The sequence below is a fragment of the Amblyomma americanum genome, chromosome 3 (genome assembly GCF_052857255.1).
Source record: "Amblyomma americanum isolate KBUSLIRL-KWMA chromosome 3, ASM5285725v1, whole genome shotgun sequence".
Classification (NCBI taxonomy): domain Eukaryota; kingdom Metazoa; phylum Arthropoda; class Arachnida; order Ixodida; family Ixodidae; genus Amblyomma; species Amblyomma americanum.
This window is the reverse complement of record NC_135499.1, coordinates 46,467,450-46,486,341: the sequence shown is the minus strand read 5'-3', so window position 1 is coordinate 46,486,341 and position 18,892 is coordinate 46,467,450. Positions and strand designations below refer to the sequence as shown.

The 18,892-nt window shown below is 48.9% G+C and overlaps 2 long non-coding RNA genes across 2 annotated transcripts; both read right to left on the bottom strand.

The window, feature by feature from the left end:
* Positions 1 to 12,050: 12,050 nt before the first annotated feature.
* On the bottom strand, positions 12,051 to 12,701 carry LOC144124573 (uncharacterized). Its single transcript, XR_013313232.1, has 2 exons — positions 12,578 to 12,701; positions 12,051 to 12,304 (listed from the first exon to the last, which is right to left on the bottom strand). It is a non-coding gene; the product is annotated as an uncharacterized LOC144124573 (long non-coding RNA).
* An 11-nt stretch (positions 12,702 to 12,712) lies between these two features.
* Positions 12,713 to 14,299, bottom strand: LOC144124572 (uncharacterized). The gene is made up of 3 exons (XR_013313231.1): positions 14,000 to 14,299; positions 13,149 to 13,210; positions 12,713 to 12,795 (listed from the first exon to the last, which is right to left on the bottom strand). It is a non-coding gene; the product is annotated as an uncharacterized LOC144124572 (long non-coding RNA).
* Between the last annotated feature and the right edge of the window lie 4,593 nt (positions 14,300 to 18,892).

The following is an 18,892-nucleotide window of genomic DNA, read 5'->3' as shown; positions in this document are numbered from 1 at the left end:
AACTTATCAATATAAAGAAAAATTGGCCTCCAGAGGCTAGCAAAAGTAGGAGGAGGAGAATTCAACAAGACCAGAGAGTCAAAGTTTCCTCCTGTCTTTAAATGTTTTTTTACGTGATTCCAAATAGAACCTCTGGGACTTAGAGGTCAAACAGTGCTTTGTAGGGGGATTTATTTGAAATTTTAACTTAATATCAGCTGCTTTGACAAACGGCTTGTATTTGTTGAAGTATGTGTGTGTGTGTGTGTCACAGCTCTTGCCAAGAATAAGCGAGAATGACAGGACAAATATATTGTACCTCTGTTGTTAATTTTTTATTGCGCGTGGGAAATTGTGCGGTCCTATACAAGAGGAATTCTGGAGTTTGTTGAAGATCAGAAGAGCTTCTTTTGAAAGGCTGAGTCTAAGAGGCAGGCTCCCATATCCAAAATTCCAGCCTCATGCTCACAACATCTGGCTTCGTGCATCGAGCAAAGGTTTGTAATACTCGGCTGCAGACCCGAAAGAAGCGGGTTTTATCCCGGCCGCAGCGGTCGAATTTCAATGGAGGCGAAATTCTAGAGGCCCGTGTACTGTGCGATGTGAGTGCACGTTAAAGAACCCCAGGTGGTCGAAATTTCTGGAGCCCTTAACTTCATCGTCCTTCATAGCCAGAGTCGCTTTGGTACGTTAAACCCGCGTAAACCAAACGAAATCAAAAGTTTGTAACACTAAATTCTCAAAGACTGCCTCAGGGCAGAAGCTTCTCATGTATTCACACAGTCGCTGTGCTTCCTGCAGGGAGGGGGGGGGGGGGGGGGTTGAATGTCGTATTTTTATTTTTACCTTGTTCAGCAGTATCATGCTGTGTCTGCAGAACGGATTATCCTGTGATTGCTTTTTTCTGATGCACAGCATGAACTTTTGGGCGAATTTGTAGGCTTTTGTAAGGTTTAAACCTTTTCAAACTTCGACGTCGTTCTGTTACCACTCGGTTCTGCTTAGCCCTGTTTTTAACTTCCTGGCATGGACGGTATTCCTACAGGTTCAGTGCTTTCATGTTATACTCTCTATTCGTTTTCTTGTAATAAATGCCATTACTTTTACACCGCATGAATCAACAGGTGTTATAGGCTGCTCTTGAAACTGTTCAATTTCGACATCAAAAGTGCTTGCGCTGAATGTAGACATCTTTTTCGGAGGATAGAACGTTTATTAAAACATATATAATGCGCAAAAAGCGATATTTAGACGACACAAGCAGTCACTGGTAGCTAGAATCGAATCGCGCTGCTTATTCTTCAATGGGGCCTTCAGGTCCCAGTGATTTCATCTACAATCATTATTACGGGCGAAAAACTTTAATGGATATAATTTTGTTTCACCAAATGAACTTATTTGTACCGAATAACTTGAAACTTGCTTCCAGCCTTCCACATCATTAAAGAAAAACAAACGGTTTTCTTTGTTCTACACGATGCAAGAAAGTGCTGACAGCTAGGCGCAACACAAAGCGTACGTTGTTTCTACTTATATCCCTTTCCTACCTGCTAGCAGTTATCAGCCAGGTGAAATGTCACTAAAATATGTAGATGAAGTGCTAAACATCAGAACTAAATCAAAAACAGAACTTCGCTCTGAATGCAAGACTTCGCCTCTAATGTTGGTGATCCGAAATGAAATCAATATGCCTGAGAGGTTCAACAACCACCAAAGCCAAATCTAGCATGCCAGTGCGTGCCCAAAAACTAGTTCCCCGATGTAGTTGCTTTGAGAAAGTAGGTATATTTCGCCGCGACCAAGAGCAAGTACAGTGATCTGCAATGCTGTTGCTAAATGTTTTCGGCCAAGCCTGCACCGATACCCAGAGATATAGCACCGGTACGCAGCGGAGCGATTTGCTATTGAGGCCGAGCCACTTGCACAGCAACCATATCATTGCACGGTGAGCGTGCAACGCATTACACCTTCGATTTCTTAAAATGCCTGCAGCACATGGCGTCGAAAATATACCTATAACTTTCGCCAATTCGTCAACCCTCGAAAACCGTGGCTCCGCATAAGGGGATGGGGGCATGATTAACAATGCGCAAAAGGCACGATGGGCCATTTTCTTTTTCTAGCCGATTGCCTACCGCAATTTCCCTGCATCCTTGGTCAGAAAGGAGCGCAGGTTTGCGTGCTTTGCCTTCACAATACTTAGGTCAAGGTTAACGCGGCGCGGAAATAGACCGAAGACAGAAGGAATGAACGAGAAAAGTCTGGCGGTCGACTCCCAACCGGTTTATTGGAGAAACTCACCAGACTTTATATAGCCTACTGCGTTGTCTTGAAGGAAATGGCAACACAAAATAGCAATCTCTACTGAGAAAAAGAGCAAATCAACACACGATATGAAAGTACAAAGGTCGCATCCGAAAAGTTAACATGCGCAGTAATTTTATCCCAATAATTTATCGCAATAATTTTATTCTACATTTGTCGTTCTGCAAAACCTATTCTCTCTGAGCCGTACGGGTGGTGCACTCACACTTGTACGCCTAGTTTAAGTCGCAACGATTTCTTTCTCCCAGCTCCTTGAACTTGCTCGTAAACTTCGCTCCTTCAAAGATATGTTTATTTGCTTTGCAAGCCTAGCAATGATCTGGCAGGTGCCCTCATGGATTATTCTTCAACGAGCCCTGGTGCTCACGCCGCATCCGGCACACTGGATAATGCGGACACGCGCGCACTTAAAGGGACCCAGAAAGGTTGTCTCAATAAAGGTGCGATATGTCTAGGATGTTAAAAGACACCGCTTCACAAATATCCTCCATCAAGAATTATTTTAATGCTTTTTGTGGACGTTGAGTTATATGCAGACAAAAATTTGAACTTCCGCGTCTTCGCGCCTTTTCCTCTCTCGCACGCCAGGACGGCGGAGTTCCTCCGCCGGCCCCTCTCACTCGGCCCCTCCCCTACATCCGCCGGCTGCGGCGCGCACGGAGTGGCCGCGGTAGCGCGTGATGTCTGAAAGAATTTGACGCTGTGAACCAACGATAACCCCCGGCTGCTGACGTCATTTGCGGGGCGTGACGTCGTCTGCCAGGTTTTCGCGCCAATGCCCGGCACCACGCGTTGCCACGCGGTGCGCAAGAGGGAATTTTTAAAAATACTGTAATTTTCCCGTTTGCATTCATTCATTCATTCATTCATTCATTCTTGCTTTTGAGGCCTCGTACGCGACATGGACGCTCGGTTGCCTGTACTCTACATAGTGCAAACATTTTAAAGCCAAGCTCAAACACCCCTTTCCGTGCCCCTTTAAAAACTATCTCGTATATCCCTTCAAAGTGGCACTCAATAAATTGCATCTTATTATTCGTAACGCAATTTTGTAGTCGGCTCTACATCATACAGCAAATGTTTTGGCAGTGCCTCCTCTATTTTTACAATGACAGCCGCATCGCCTGCTTCGCAATGGGAGCCGCCGGTATGCCTCATGTTGCAAATGGGTTGCAAGCCCCAAGGGTAGCGTTGGCCTGGCGGCCTGGGGCACAGCTGGAAACATCCGAAGGTCCCGGCAAAGGATGAGTCGACTGGCAACAGAACAACTTGTTTATTCTGGCATCGCAAAAGAGCAGCCGGTCAGGGCGACCACGTCACTCGAAGGAAGAAATCGAAGTCTCTCTGGCGTCCGGGGCAGCTGCCTTTTTTATACCCTCGGAGTCGAGGGCAAGAAGGAACGGCTTGGGATGAGGCGCCCGATACGGCGACGCTCAGACATGTTCAGACGAGACGTGCGCGTCCGCCGGGCCGGCGCCGGTCAGACCTCCTCGCCTCCCAGTTGGGGAGCTCCTCTCCCCGGCTGCCGCGCTTTGACAAGCGTGGGCACCAACATGCACACACACACACGCACACACGACGACACGTGGCATTAAAACCTGCCTGGACGCGCTTGGCGGGAGGCGTTACGGCAGCACTGAACGGGTCCAAATGACCGCCGCTTTGAACGAAGCCGCGGCGTCCGTTGCATCCGCGCCGGCTATACCGCGCGTCGAAGGCGAAACGTAACAGACCGCCCCGCCGGGAGAAGGAGATCCCGATGGTCAGGGGACTGCATCCGCTGTCCGGAGGGATGTCGCTCGATGATGCTCGTAATCGAAACCGGTCGTCCCTCGACGTTGCTTGAGCGCAGCGCACAGAGAAGGCCTCGTTCTCAGGTTCAGGATCACACAGGACTCTACAAAGTCACTTCGGGAGAGTTGCCATTTTTGTGTTCGTTCCCAGCAAGCGTTAGAACTACGCCGAAACGCAACCGCTCAGTCAGCAAGCACGAGACAACTCTCACTAAGCTCTGCCAGGCTCTTTCCCCTTTTATACTACTGCCTAGTTCCTTACAGTAGTCAAGCAGCACTCAGAACGCGTCCACAAATTGGAAAATTGCACTAGAAAGCACATAATCACTTTGAAACACTAAACAAAAGCAATATGTTAAAAATCCTGCCTCAGGAAGAAAACATCACTAACAAACAACTTTGAGGCGGATTCCTACGTTACGGGCTTCGACTTAAGCCATCGGCGTTACCGTTGAGACTCCCCTTTTTGTAACGCACCTCAAAGGAATATTGTTGCAAAGAGAGGCTCCAGCGCAGGAGGCGGCCATTTTTGGGAGAGATGGTCTGCAGCCATTGGAGAGGGCAGTGATCCGTCTCAATGATAAACCTCGAGCCGGCTAGGTAGCATGACAATTTCTGAACGGCCCACACGAGACACGCACACTCTTTCTCGGTGGCGCTGTACGCCTGCTCACGACAGGTCAGCTTACGACTAGCATACAGGACGTGTTGTTCCACTTCTCCATTGTCCCTTTGGCACAGTACAACGCCCATGCCTCGCTCACTAGCATCGCACTGAACAACGAACCCTTTTGTGTAGTCTGGCGATCGTAGCACAGGCTGGCTTGTTAGGGCGCTCTTTAGGGCGCTAAAAGCTCTTTCCTTTGTCTCGCCCCAGACGACTGTTTGGGGCTCTGTTTTTCTTAGAGCATCCGTCAGAGGAGCCGCGATATCGGAGTACCTGGGGATGTACCTCTGATAGTAGCCGGCGACACCTAAGAACGACCGAATATCGGTCTTCGTGCGCGGTTGCGGGAAGTCTCGCACAGCGGCCACCTTTATTTCAGAGGGGCGGCGACGACCCTGTCCAATCACGTGACCGAGGTAGACAACCTCGGCCTGTGCTAATTGGCACTTGGGAGCCTTGACTGTCAAGCCCGCTTCGCGCAGGCGGGTTAGCACTGCCCGCAAGTGTGCCATATGCTCAGACCAGGATGCGGAGAATATCGCTACGTCGTCTAAATACGGTAAAGCGAATTCTTCCTGTCCCCGCAACACTTTGTCCATGAGGCTTGAAAAGCAGTATGGCGCGTTCTTCAAACCAAAACTCAAAACTTTAGGACGGAATGTTCCCATTGATGAAATGAACGCCGCATACCTACTAGCCTCTTCTGTAAGTGGAACCTGCCAATAACCCCTGACAAGATCTAGGGTGGAAATAAACTGAGCACTACTAACTTTCTCAAGGCGCTTCCCGATGTTAGGGATCGGATAAATTTGATCCTTAGTGATGGAATAAAGTCTGCGGTAGTCGACGCAAGGACGAGGTTCCTTGCCCGGTACCTCAACTAAAATCAAAGGGGAGGTATAATCACTCTCACCCGCCTCAATAACACCGAGCTGTAGCATTTTCTTTACCTCAGCCTCCATAATATCGCGCTGGCGGGGTGACACCCGGTACGCCTTGGATCGTACTGGCTCTGGGGAGGTAAGTTCTATATCATGAGTAAGGACAGAAGTCCTACCAGGCCTCTCAGAGAACTGACCTTGAAACTCTTGTAAGAGTTGGTGTAGTTCGGTTTTCTGCTCAGCCGACAGCGGTGCTTTAATGATTAAGTCACTAATGACCTGATCAGTGTCTTCCCTGTTCGTCACTGAGCCTAGTCCCGGAAGCTCGACCGGAAGCTCTTCTAACTTTCCCGTGTCGGGCATTTCCTCTCCAGTACCTGGTGCCTTCAACGCTACAGGCTCAATTTTATTCAGTTCGGACGTGCTCTGAATATCAGCTTGCTGCTCCTCCGACCCTTTCTCATTGTTCGACAACGTCGGCCCCGCAACTACCGCCTTTGCAGCGAGCTCCCGAACTCTCGATCTGGTTAAGGCCTGAACGCTAGCCTCACCAAACAAAAGCCCCTTCTCGCGCCGGAGGTGATCGGACCTGTTCGAAAATAGGTACGGGTACTGGGGGGGCAGCCTAGATGACACTACGGCCTCCGTCTAAAGTGCTCCGAAAGGTCCTTCAATAAGCACTTTTGCTACGGGCAGACACACGCTATGAGCTTCCAAGGCTTGCTTGATCCATGCGCACTCGCCCGTGAACATATCGGGTTCTACGTAAGAGGGGTGAACTACATCCATTGTAGCTGCGGAATCACGAAGCACTCGGCACTCTTTCCCGTTCACGAGGAAGTCTCGCATGTAAGGCTCGAGAAGCTTCATGTTCTCGTCAGTGCTACATAATGACAAACACACGACTTCTCTTTTTGTTTCTGGACACTGCGCCGAAAAGTGACCCGGCTTCTGGCACGTATAACACACGCGCGCTTGCCTCCTCTCGAACCGCTTTCTGCGTTCGGCTTCGGCTGCCGCCGTCTCCTTACGTTCGGTCGGACTGCTTTCACTCGCATCCGCACAACGTGTGTCCCCCCTTGCTCTCATGGGTGTGAACTTCGGCCTCTCAGACTTGGAGCCAAATTCACCCTTTTGACCGTCCTTAGCTCTGCGAGCCCGACGCGTCACAAACTCCTCGGCTAGCTCGGCTGCTTTAGCCACTGTACTAACGTCTGGCCTATCCAAGACCCAGTACCGCACGTTCTCAGGTAACCGACTATAAAACTGTTCGAGCCCGAAACACTGCAGAATTTTTTCGTGGTCACCAAACGCTTTCTCTTCTTTGAGCCACTCCTGCATGTTTGACATAAGCCTGTAGGCAAACTCTGTATATGACTCACTTCTGCCTTTTTCATTTTCCCGAAACTTCCGATGGAACGCCTCCGCTGACAGCCTGTACTTTTTTAGCAGACTCGATTTCACTTGGTCGAAATCCTCTGCCTCCTCTCTCTTCAAGCGAGCGACTACGTCGGCCGCCTCGCCGGGTAAGAAAGTGAGCAAGCGCTGTGGCCACGTTTCCCGAGAGAACCCCTGCTTCTCGCACGTTCGCTCAAAGTTAACCAGGAACAAACCAATGTCCTCTCCAAGCTTAAACGGCCGCATCAGGTCAGTCATTTTGAACGATACCCGTTCTCCTGCACCGTGTGCCTGACTTCCATTACGAGCGCGTTCCATCTCTACCTCGAGACGCTTCATTTCCAAAGCGTGTTGACGGTCGCGCTCGTCTTTATCTCTTTGGTCTTTATGTTCGCGCTCGTCTTTTTGCTCTTTACGTTCGCGCTCCTCTTTTTGCTCCCTCTCCTCAATGGTCTCAAGGCATTCCGACAGCTCGTCATCCTCAGCCTCCAACTCAAGAATAGCCCTTAGCAGTTCTGGTTTTCTGAGTTTGTCTGAGACATCCAGACCCAACTCTCTTGCAAGCTCCAGCAATTTCGGTTTGCGCAACGACTTCAAATTCATGGCTGCTCCGAATGCTGCTTTCTCTACTGCCTACTATTGTCTTGCCGCAAACTAACCCGGCAGCAACGACAACACAATTACCAGCTCTGTTTCTGACACTAACAAAAGCCTGGCAAAACTCAGAAGAAGGAAGTCCCGCACTCACCAAACCTCGCAGCCAAGAATTCAGCGCAGTCGTTCCGCTGCAGGCAACCAGTCATCACACAGGGCTCATTGCACTGCTCCCGGATGGTCGTTGAGCTGCTCAGCATACAGTTGACCGCATATCTTCGCTGCTGGCCTCCGTTGTCGCGATCTCACCGCTGGCAACCAGTTGTTGCAAATGGGTTGCAAGCCCCAAGGGTAGCGTTGGCCTGGCGGCCTGGGGCACAGCTGGAAACATCCGAAGGTCCCGGCAAAGAATGAGTCGACTGGCAACAGAACAACTTGTTTATTCTGGCATCGCAAAAGAGCAGCCGGTCAGTGCGACCACGTTACATGAAGGAAGAAATCGAAGTCTCTCTGGCGTCCGGGGCAGCTGCCTTTTTTATACCCTCGGAGTCGAGGGCAAGAAGGAACGGCTTGGGATGAGGCGCCCGATACGGCGACGCTCAGACATGTTCAGACGTGACGTGCGCGTCCGCCGGGCCGGCGCCGGTCAGACCTCCTCGCCTCCCAGTTGGGGAGCTCCTCTCCCCGGCTGCCGCGCTTTGACAAGCGTGGGCACCAACATGCACACACACACACGCACACACGACGACACGTGGCATTAAAACCTGCCTGGGCCCGGATTACGGAACTCGCTCCGACCGCTCTACAATTGAGAGCGCTCTAAAATGCCCGCTCCTATTGGTCGCCGGCGCCATTTTGAAAAGTTGCGTCACGGGAAGCTGCAATGGCGTCACGGACAAGAAAAAACGCATGACGTTGAACACCTAATTATGCCCGCGGTTTTAGACTGTTTTTTGCGACCGCGAAGAGTCGGTCTACAGAGTTTTAGAGGGAAAATGGCGGCGGCGTCGTCTGCTGTTTATTGGTGGCGGAGGCGGCAACGTCGGCGCCAGCAACGACGAAGGACGGTGTACGAGGACGAGCTGTTCCGTCGGTTATTTCGACTCGATAAGGAGAAAGTGGAGTGGTTGTGCGGCGAACTTGCAGACGAACTGCGAGGCGTACGGACGAGCGTTTTGTCGGTGCGGCGGCAGGTGCTGTGCGCTCTCCGTTTTTTTGCCTCCGGGGGCTTTCAAGTGTGCGTCGGCAACGAGCAGACCGTCGGCCTCGCACAACCGACGGTGAGCAAGTGCGTGCGGCGTGTGGCTGAGGCCATCTGAAGTCGGCGCACAGAAGGGATGGGTGCGTTTCCCGGCGCACCCCGAGGAAAAAGCGGCAGCGAAGGCGACCTTCCTTCCCCGCGGCACCATCCCAGGCGTCGTCGGCTGCGTCGACGGCACGCTGATTGCCATAAAAGCGCCGCGGGGAGACCCAGCAAACCGGGCAGCATTCTGGAGCCGCAAAGGATACTATGCGATGAACACCATGATCGTGAGTAGACTGGCTTTCTGACCGCATGGGTTCGAAAGCCGCGACCTCGACAGTGGAAGTTCACGTCCAAGATTGTCTGCCTGTGTTTCTCGCAGATCTGCGACGCAGACATGAAGATCCTTGCGGTCGACCCTCGCTGCCCGGGGTCTTGTCACGATGCCTTTTCTTGGCGCTACTCACGGCTGCGTCGGAAGGTGGAGCACGGGCTGCTGGAGGATGGAGAGTTTCTTCTGGGTAAGCAGCACTTCGACAGCACGTATTAAGCTACAGCAGTGGCTCATACCTAAAAGAGGCGGGTTATAACATGGATGACATGCAACAATATGATGTATCGTATTTATTTTTGTGTATTTACTGTTACTGCTGGTGCAGAGGCACAAGAAACATTGTTTTAAAGTGAATCGTATTTCAAGCGTAAAACATCAAGGCAGAAGAGGTGTGCACATCTTGTGCACATATTGTCGTGTAAGATATCACAGTACATCATTAACCTAGAAGGCTGTGCTTACAAAGGTACCCCTTAGTCATGAATATTCTGCATGCCTATGAATTCTGGTTCAGCATACTGGCTTTGAGCTGCTTGATATGAATCATTTATTACATAGGCAACAACACACTTCACTGCAAATTTTGGTCGTGCAGGAGACAGTGGATATCCACTGGAGCCGTGGCTGCTCACACCAATGTCAGGGCATCCTGGTGCAAACACTGCAGAAGGGCAGTACAACGCAGCACACACCTCAATGCGATGTGTTGTGGAACGCTGCATTGGTGTTCTCAAAAGCCGCTTCCGGTGCCTTCAAAGGTACCGGACACTCCACTACGAGCCGGAGCGGGCGGTGGTCATCATTGCAGCGTGTGCTGCGTTGCACAACATCTGTCTTGAAGAAGCCCTGGCTGCAGACGAAGACGACACTACTGATGACCCTGACAACAATGGACCACCTCTGCTTGCCGGGTACTTGGCGGGGACAAAATCCCGCATGACCTACCTGCGTGGTAGAGCCATGCGAGACCGTATAATTGGCATCTTTGGCACAACCTGTCCGCAGAGGCAAGCACACCTGCAGATGGTGCGGCGACAGCCGCAGCGGCAGCAGCAGCGGCAACAGCAGCACCACCGGCAGTAAGCCCTAGACCATCTGGCAGCTGTGGCTGCAATGACTCGCCGTTCTGGCGTGGCGAGTTGTCGTAGCCACTCTTGCTACGGGCAGTGCCATTGCCCTCTGTTAGTGCGTGAGCCCCTGTGTGATATGATGCCCTTGGCCACTGGTAGCCACATTCCAGCATTTGTAAATTACTTTTTCTTACGTGTGCTTGAAAGCCTCCAGTGTCAAGATATGAAGTGCACACACCAACTGCTGCTCCACCGGCAGTGGTCACCAGTACGCCTTTCAGTGCATCAGCAAGCTTGCCGCACATCTACTGCACTTTCTCCTTCTCAAGTCGAAATACACGCCGAAACAGCTCGTCCAACAAGTGAAATGCATCCTTGTACACCGTCTTTCGCTGTTGCTTACGTCGACCTGCCCACTTAGGCAAACAGTTGCTTGCTGTAACTATGTGTTTGATGAATGTGCACGAGGGAAAAGTGTGGTGTGGAGACTGCTAGGAACCAGTAAAGCGTTTGTTTTTGCACCACGTTTATTCATTGGTCACAATAATTTTTTTCGCCACAGCTGTTCATACTAGTTTGCCAACTGTAACACACAGCAGGGAAACAAAAGCATGCAGCATCAACAGTGATTTGCATATGCCTTGTCGAGTGCTGCCCAGAGATTGCACAATAACAGTTGTATCTTACACTCTGGCCAAACGAGCGAGTTGGCTGTACATTTTTAAGGCGAACAGTGCGAAAGACATAGCCGGAAAGCACAGGATACACAGGATGAGCACTCGTCCTATGTTTTCTTTGCTTTCCGTCTAAGTCTTACACGCTGTTTGCCCCTTAAAAAAAAAAGCTTCATCTTGACTGCCAGCTTGAATGCTAGTAATCACAGGTTTGCCATGTTGTGCAGACTTGTAGGCCCGATGCAGCCCTGGTTTGCAGTTTTCTGAAACACATTGCATAACTGGTGGAATGCACAGCAAGTGCTACATAAGACATTGCTCTTCGTAGATTTTACTGGACTAAAAAATCATGTTACGTGTAAAAGACACACGAGTATCACAGACAATGATGCCAACATGGCTGCGTTTGAAGTTGTAAAGGGATCCACAAACGAGAGATATTAACATTGTTGCATCATACCTTTAAAGGCGGAGCTCAAGCATCCGCCAAATTTTTTTTTGCCTGCATTCAACACTAGTTCAGAAGCGACTTTGGACGAATGCTGGCAAGCCTCATTTTTCCTCGGGTCTACTGAGGATATAACATGTTACAATGCACACAATGGACACTTTACGGAAAAGCAGGAAAAGTAATGCGAAAAAAAACGACTCAGGAACATGCAAACAACCTTAACAGACACAAAATCGAAGTGTTCAAAATTTATCCAGAATCCCCATATTATGATGCCCTTCATAACTACAGTCACTTCAGAACAACTTTGCCCCACATATTGCACTTGCCCACATATTGCAATGAAAGAAAACAAGCACTAGAAATTGCACCTTGTGCACCTGCCACAGCTGCAGGTAAACATTTGAAAGGAATTGAAAATAAAAGAGTATAGGAGGTTTTCACACCTGGCAGAGCTTAAATTACATAACTGGAAGAAAATAAACAGTGTGAAGCATCCGGGCCTGCAGAGCTTACAAGAAATAAAAAAATGATGCTATGGCACATGACAGAGATGATCTTGAATAAATACAAAAACAGAACCCTGACAGAGAAGCAGACAATGTAAATAAACAAACACATAAAACAGAACTTTTAACAAGCAAACTAAAAATAGTTCAATGAGTCTGCACCTGGCAGAGAAGTAAATAATGTTCTTGAATAAATATAAACATATGAAGAGGTTCTTTCATAAAAATAAAAACAAGCAAATAATGACATAAATATGAACAATTCAATGTGGTGCAGGTGGCTCAAGCTGCTTTTGTAAGATTAGCGTCAGTAGGTTCACATTCTGGATGAGCAGCTCCTGCTGACCATTTGACGCCTGCACAGCATCTGTCACCTCCCATATGGCCTGCATGTAAAAATACTTCCAATTACAAATTATTACTGACAACCAATTTTGAGATCTCGCTTAAGCTTTATGTAAAATTTCAGGTGCTGAGATATTTTGGACAAAGTATGGCTGTAGAAGACTCGTGTCAGTTTCATAAACTCAGCTGTCCCAACCACCTCCCACAAGAGGCGTCAAAACAGAAGTAGAGGTGCTCAAAAGAGAGCACTGATATTTATGCTTCAGGTGACGGCTTCGACTCTTCAAAGTGAAGTGTGCGCAGCGAGTACACACCTCCAGCATGCTTTGCTGAAAAGCAGCGTCCTGGCGGTTCCGGGCGTCAGTAAGGGAATCCAAACGATGCGATTCATACAGCATCTGGCGCAGCACCTTACTGGCCCCATCGTCTCGCCGTCGCTTCCCAAGAAGGCTAGGCGTGGCACGCGTTAAGGGCTGCAGTGGGGGTCCTGGTGTGTGCTGCTGTGAGGGCTGCGGCGAGGGCACCGGTGTAGCTGTCGGGAAAGAAAATGTGCTCATCACGTGGTGGAATACGCAAAACATTTGGTAAAATGTGTTAGAGGACTTGACATAAATATACAGGACAGCAATCTTGGGCAGCATTGTAGTAGCATATTTCATGTGCACATTTGGTAGACTGCTAGGAGATGTCACAGCCTCACTGCAAGAGAAATAAACATTCTGCACTGCGTGGCAAAGCCAGAGAGAGATAGTTTTGTGTGTACTGTAGAATATCTGCAGTATTTTGGCTACTGCTGCAAATGCTGCCAGAGAGTATAGTGCTATTACTTTCAATCAGCTGCCAGAAAGGGTAGTATGGAGCTTGAATAATGGAAAGCCAACTCACGGTCTGTGGGGCTCCGTGTGTCTTGTCGACAACTTGCTGAGGCTCCCCGTTCATCTCCTCTGCTGTAACAGGGTAAAAGGTGCGGCTGATTGGTACTGGCAAACCATGAAACTAAAAGAGCACTAGCAAAAGAGAAGCAATCAATAATGCTCAACCACTTGTCTATGCATTCCTGCACCTCCTCCGAGACTAAAATACACCACAGATGGAATAAACAGTGCTAGCAAGGCGCAAGGCAAAGACATCATGTTTTTAAACGGCCGACCCCTTGTTGTTGAGAATCGACGCAAGCTGGATCCACAGCTCGCGCTTTTCAACAGCTGTGTATGAGTTTGTTAGGTCGGCAGAAGCCCGAGCCAAGAGCGGATGGCTCTTCATAGACTCTATTACGATTAGCTCTTGCTCGCTAGGCATTCTTCGAGTTGGCGCCATTTCGAGACTATAATTCCCGCTTAGAGAATTGCAGCAGCGAACACAGCGGGGAAAACAAACAGGGAATAGTTTCTGTTCCGCTTTTCGAAAGCAGGGAATAACAGGGAAAAACCTTTGCTCTGAGTTCGGGCTAATATGTTTTTACAGGAACATATGCGTGTGCTGCGCTGCAGCAACTTATAGCACAGCCAAGAACGACCGAAAACGAGCAAGGTTGTTAGCGTGCGCCCAACCGCCTTGCTTGGTTCTTGCTCCTTCCCAACTGAATCATTTGTGCCAGACGTTTATGAAGCCAAAAAAGTTGATTTTATCCAACAAGCCGTGCTTCGTGGACGCCTTGTATTTGCTAAAGTGAAAGAAACAGAACCAAAATCATATGCTTGGCATGTGGCATCTTTAAACCAATAACACAGGCTTACCTCAAGTTGTCTTCGTCGATTTTCGGGCCCGACGTTTCGTGCAGGTTCCTTTCTGGAGGCCCGTGACCTTCACTGGCTTCGATAATTGTTATCCGCTCACTTTGGACAACCAAATTGAACCTTGATTTCAGACGACGCCTAAAAAAGCAGGAACTAGCCGTGGGATCAGCTGTTTTTTAGAAGGCCGCCATGTTCAGTGTTTACATCTGCCAGCGCGCCCTCATGGCAACAAAACTTACCCACGAAAGCAGTTATTTGCAAAAGTGAATGTCCTTCTTGTTTTACTTCATGGCAGTGAGAGTGAAATACACTTTTATGTAAGAATAAAACAATGTTTATTTTATTCACTGCGTATTCTTATAAAAAAGTTAGCATACGGCCCCTTGCCGTGCAAATTGGCCTCTTGTCGTGCAAATAAACTCTTCCGGGGCGGCACCCTACTAGCCATTGGTTGATTCCGCGTTCCGTCACGCGTTGACGTCTAGCCTTGTCGTCATGCTGTCGTCATTTTGACGTAACGCTCTACAACTTTAGAGCGAGTTCCGTAATTCGGGCCCTGGACGCGCTTGGCGGGAGGCGTTACGGCAGCACTGAACGGGTCCAAATGACCGCCGCTTTGAACGAAGCCGCGGCGTCCGTTGCATCCGCGCCGGCTATACCGCGCGTCGAAGGCGAAACGTAACACTCACTTCAGCTAGTTGCCGCGCTGCGGCGCTACCCAGATGGTTGGATTGCTTGCGTCATGCTTGCCAACGGTCCCGTGGTGCTGGTGTTATCTGTTCTACTCCTATACTACAGACCTGCACCACGCGTCTGTCAGATTCCTGCTTCGTACCCCTTCTTGCGTAGCTCTCGATTCATCCGCGCCGCAGCGCTTTTTCCAAAGGCAATCGGCTGGAGTAGCAGCTTTGCTCGCCGTTTGCAGAGGTGGGCTCAGGCGTTCGCTCCGTCTGTCACTCGAGGATGCTGTTACTTGCCAGACGAATTGAGCGTTGTAAGTTGTTACGTTTGTTCGTTTCGTGGCACCACGATTAACGAAAATTGTTTTGAGAGAATAAAGCAGCACAAAAATGGCACCAGTTAATTATGGCAAGCAGGGCTGCTGCTTTCGGTTTTGTGCGAAGTGTGGGAAATTTTAAGCTCGTTTGTAGGCGAGAAGGGGACGTTCACGTGCATTTATTTACATATATTTACCACTCTTTACAGCAATAGCATACACAATACTTTGCATTTATCTGCTGCTATGTACATTACAGCACTGTGTTTATAGCCATTTACATTTCTAGAATTTGTGTATTTGCTTGTATTGACACTTACTTACAGACATAAGAAATATGCATTGTAGTGCAACCACACTTGTATGCTCGATGAGGACAAAGCATCTCGTGCGCGAGCGGAACATAAAATTGAACGAAACAAAACACACCAAGCGCACGTCTGCACCACCAGATCGTACGCCCTCGTGTGTTTTATCGCCCTCTCCTGCGGCCTGAAACGACAACGACGGTAGAATAAACGCTGATGCTGCGCCGAAGAAACACTGTATTGTGGTTCGGCTTTTACGGTGACTGGGCCTGAAGACGTGCTCCAGCGGACTTGATTTCGATTTTATCTGCCTCCTTTCTTTCAAGCGCTTTTTTTTAGTTCTGCATCGTTTTATTAGCGGCTGGTTGTAGTCAAGGCCAGGCAGAACGTCCGAAATGCTTCGGCATCAGCTGCTGGGCCGTGCATTTGCGACTGGAGTTCTTTTCGCTTCATAAAACAGTCGTAGCTGAAGTCTACCACGCACAGAGAAAAATATTTATCTAGTTGTCGTAAAGATGACCGCTTAGCCAGCAAAAATAGAGCTACGACTTGAGAGCTACTGCCACTTGGCAGTTTCGAAAAATGCCTTCTCGGGAAGATATATCATTCCTTCTTTATTTCATTCTTTCAATAGAGAAAAACGGATTACTAACTACCTTTACCCTCTGATTTGATATTTCTGCCAAGCAGTTTCAATACCTCTCCCGGAAAGTTTCAGCGCTGTAGCTAACAGACATACATGATTCGAACAAGTCGCCTCAGTATTTCGTTACAGTGCCAACGCGGCTGCAAAGCACTCTCTCTGGATCCTTTTAAAACCAGCGCCTGCAGCGGCTCCACGGTGAGCAGCGCCACGAACAGCGCGCTCTATGACGCGTCGGTACCTGACAGGCAGCCTGATTAATATGAGTAGGGTGCCTCGATGCGCGCGACCCCGCTCAGGGCGAAGTCACCCTTTGAACCACTCGACGCCGCCAAAACCGGTTTTCGCGCGCTCCCTCCGCCATTGCGTTTCCCGCGTCTCGCCGCTCTGCTGTCGTGCGGGTGTCACTGCTGCGTGCCTGCGTTCGCGTGCCTTTCATCGCCGTGCAATGACTGGATGTTGTGTTCCTCAGTGCTCCAACAATTCGAGAAATGGTTGGAGGATGTTCCATTTTCCAAGAGACTCGAAAAGGAGGCTTCTGTGGCTGGTCCGGATCAAGCGTGACAAGTGGCAACCGACGAACTCCTCATGTGTCTGTAGTGTAAGTGCCGCATGTTGGTTCAGTGTTGTTTTTGTTGCTCTTCACCACTGTTGCGTTTAGCCAGCTAAGTGTAGTACAACATGTCATTTCCGCACTATTCGTTTTGCTCGGCGTAAATAAAAAAGGCACGTTTCAGCGCCGAACCGGCCATTGCCTTCCGCTTGCCTGTTTTCATCCGAAATTGCATGACGCAATGTTTTCGCTCGTGAATGCGTACCAAACGTGCTTTCGCCGCTTCTGTTCATTATAGAATAATTGCCTTTACGAGGCGCTTGTCAGCGAACCGCGGCCGACACGAATCAAGACACAGAGCACGAGAACAAGCGAGGGCACATAGGCTGTTGCAATTACTGTGAATTTGGATCGTCTAGGAACCAGTACGGACTAATTTACTTACAATTTTTGAGTTTTTGGCACGTATGCTGCGTTGGGTAGCGTGCGCTGACTGTTAGCTCGATGCTTCGTCCAACGACGCCGCATTAGGTATGTAAATGAGGTTAACAGAATATGCAGTTATGTGCAGATTGAGGCGCTCATTAAAATAATTCGACTGATATATTTGGACTACTTTGTTTTCTTGTGCGCTATGTTCATTGTTTTCATTCTCGAGCAGGAATTGTGGGGCTAATTCGAATAAAAAACTAATCTGCAGGCTCATTTCGAAGACAAGAGCTTCGAACAAAACCGCGCGGACGGATGGAAGAAGCTCAAGCCTAATGCTGCCCCAACGGTGTTCCCATTCAAAGTTCAGATACCTGCTAACCTTGGTGTTTGTTGCCATGTTGCTTATTGCCTCGTCGTCTACATCTCAAAGCGTTGAGTGAGGAAGTGGTTGGTGTGCGTGCATGTTAAATTTTCTGGGGCGTCTTCTGTGGGCCCTTTTCAAAACTTTGGAGGTCAGCTCCTTGGCACAGCAAAATTCCTTCACCCTGACTGCCAAGCCAGCTTTGGGGTAAAAAAAAGTGCAATGCTGCAGACATATATAGCCCAATGCCGCGTTCCTTTCCTTTACACGACACGCTGTCGGGATAAAGGATTAGCATCAGCTTTGACTAGCCACTACTTTTGTTGAAAGGGGTGAAAAACAGCTGCACGTGACGTTTAGGATGGGCCGTCATGGTGAAGGGTCCTTTGGAATGCAGAAAAGCTTACTTTCGAAGTTTTTCAAAAGAATGACTATTTTAAATATGTAATTTGCTCTTTTCGCTTATTTATCTGCTTCCCGAACTTCCTAAAGAGCGAAGGCCATCAAGGGGCCGAAGTGTGCATGTGCCTGCATTATTCAATGATGACGCTGCCGCACAAGGTTCTTCACCAGAAGTGAGAAACGTCCTTCCCTTAAACACGCAAGAGTACCCTCCAGCAGATTCATCGTCGGACGGAGTGATAAATGAGACATTGGTGGGTACAGAAAACAGCAATGCTAGTCAGCAACTTACTTCGGCTACCACAGATGTACGGCCTCAAGAAACTGCTGTGGTTAGTGCGACCCAACCCTTTGATTCTGAGGTAGCAGAGCTTAGGAAGAAGATAGCAGATCTCACATCAGCCAATAATAAGCTGAAACAACACCATAAAGAGTCTAAGAACACTGTCAAAAAACTACAGAAGCAGAATCGCTAGCTGCAGAAAGAGGCAGCTAATTTCTCACGAAATACGAAGTTTTTAAATGAAGACAAAATTCGTGCCCTTTCTCGGAACAACAATCGTGGCAATTCATGGTCAGCGCAAACAGTAAAGCAAGGCCTAAAAATTAAATTTGCTTGTGGAACCACTGGGTATGAAACGCTCAGAAAGATTGGCTACCCTCTTCCATCAAGCAGAACGTTAGTAAGAAGAATTCAGAGCCTGAAGTTTCTGGCAGGTATCCTGCATGAAGTGATCGACGTAATGAGGTCGAAAGCAGAGGGAATGAAGGACGTGGAAAAAGACTGTGTTCTCTTTCTAGATGAAATGAAGATAGCACCCGGATTTGAGCTCGACCGTGGAGAAGACGTGATTTTGGGAGGAACGACCTTGCCCTCGAAGCCTGAAGAGGCAGCCAACCATGCTCTGGTGTTTATGCTTGGTGGGGTAAACCAAAGATGGAAGCAAGTCATAGCCTATGAATTTACTGGTAGGCACGTGGACGGCTCTGTACTCAAGACGTATGTCCTGGAAATAGTCCAGATGTGCAGCCAGATTTCTCTAAGAGTACGGGTAGTCACCTGTGACATGGGTGCAGCCAATCGCGCTATGTGAAGAGAATTTGGCTATTAAAGTCACCGCCATTCGACAACTTCGTGTTCAATACCCCACCCAACCTTAGACGGGAAGGAATTTTTTTCATCTCTGACCCAGCACA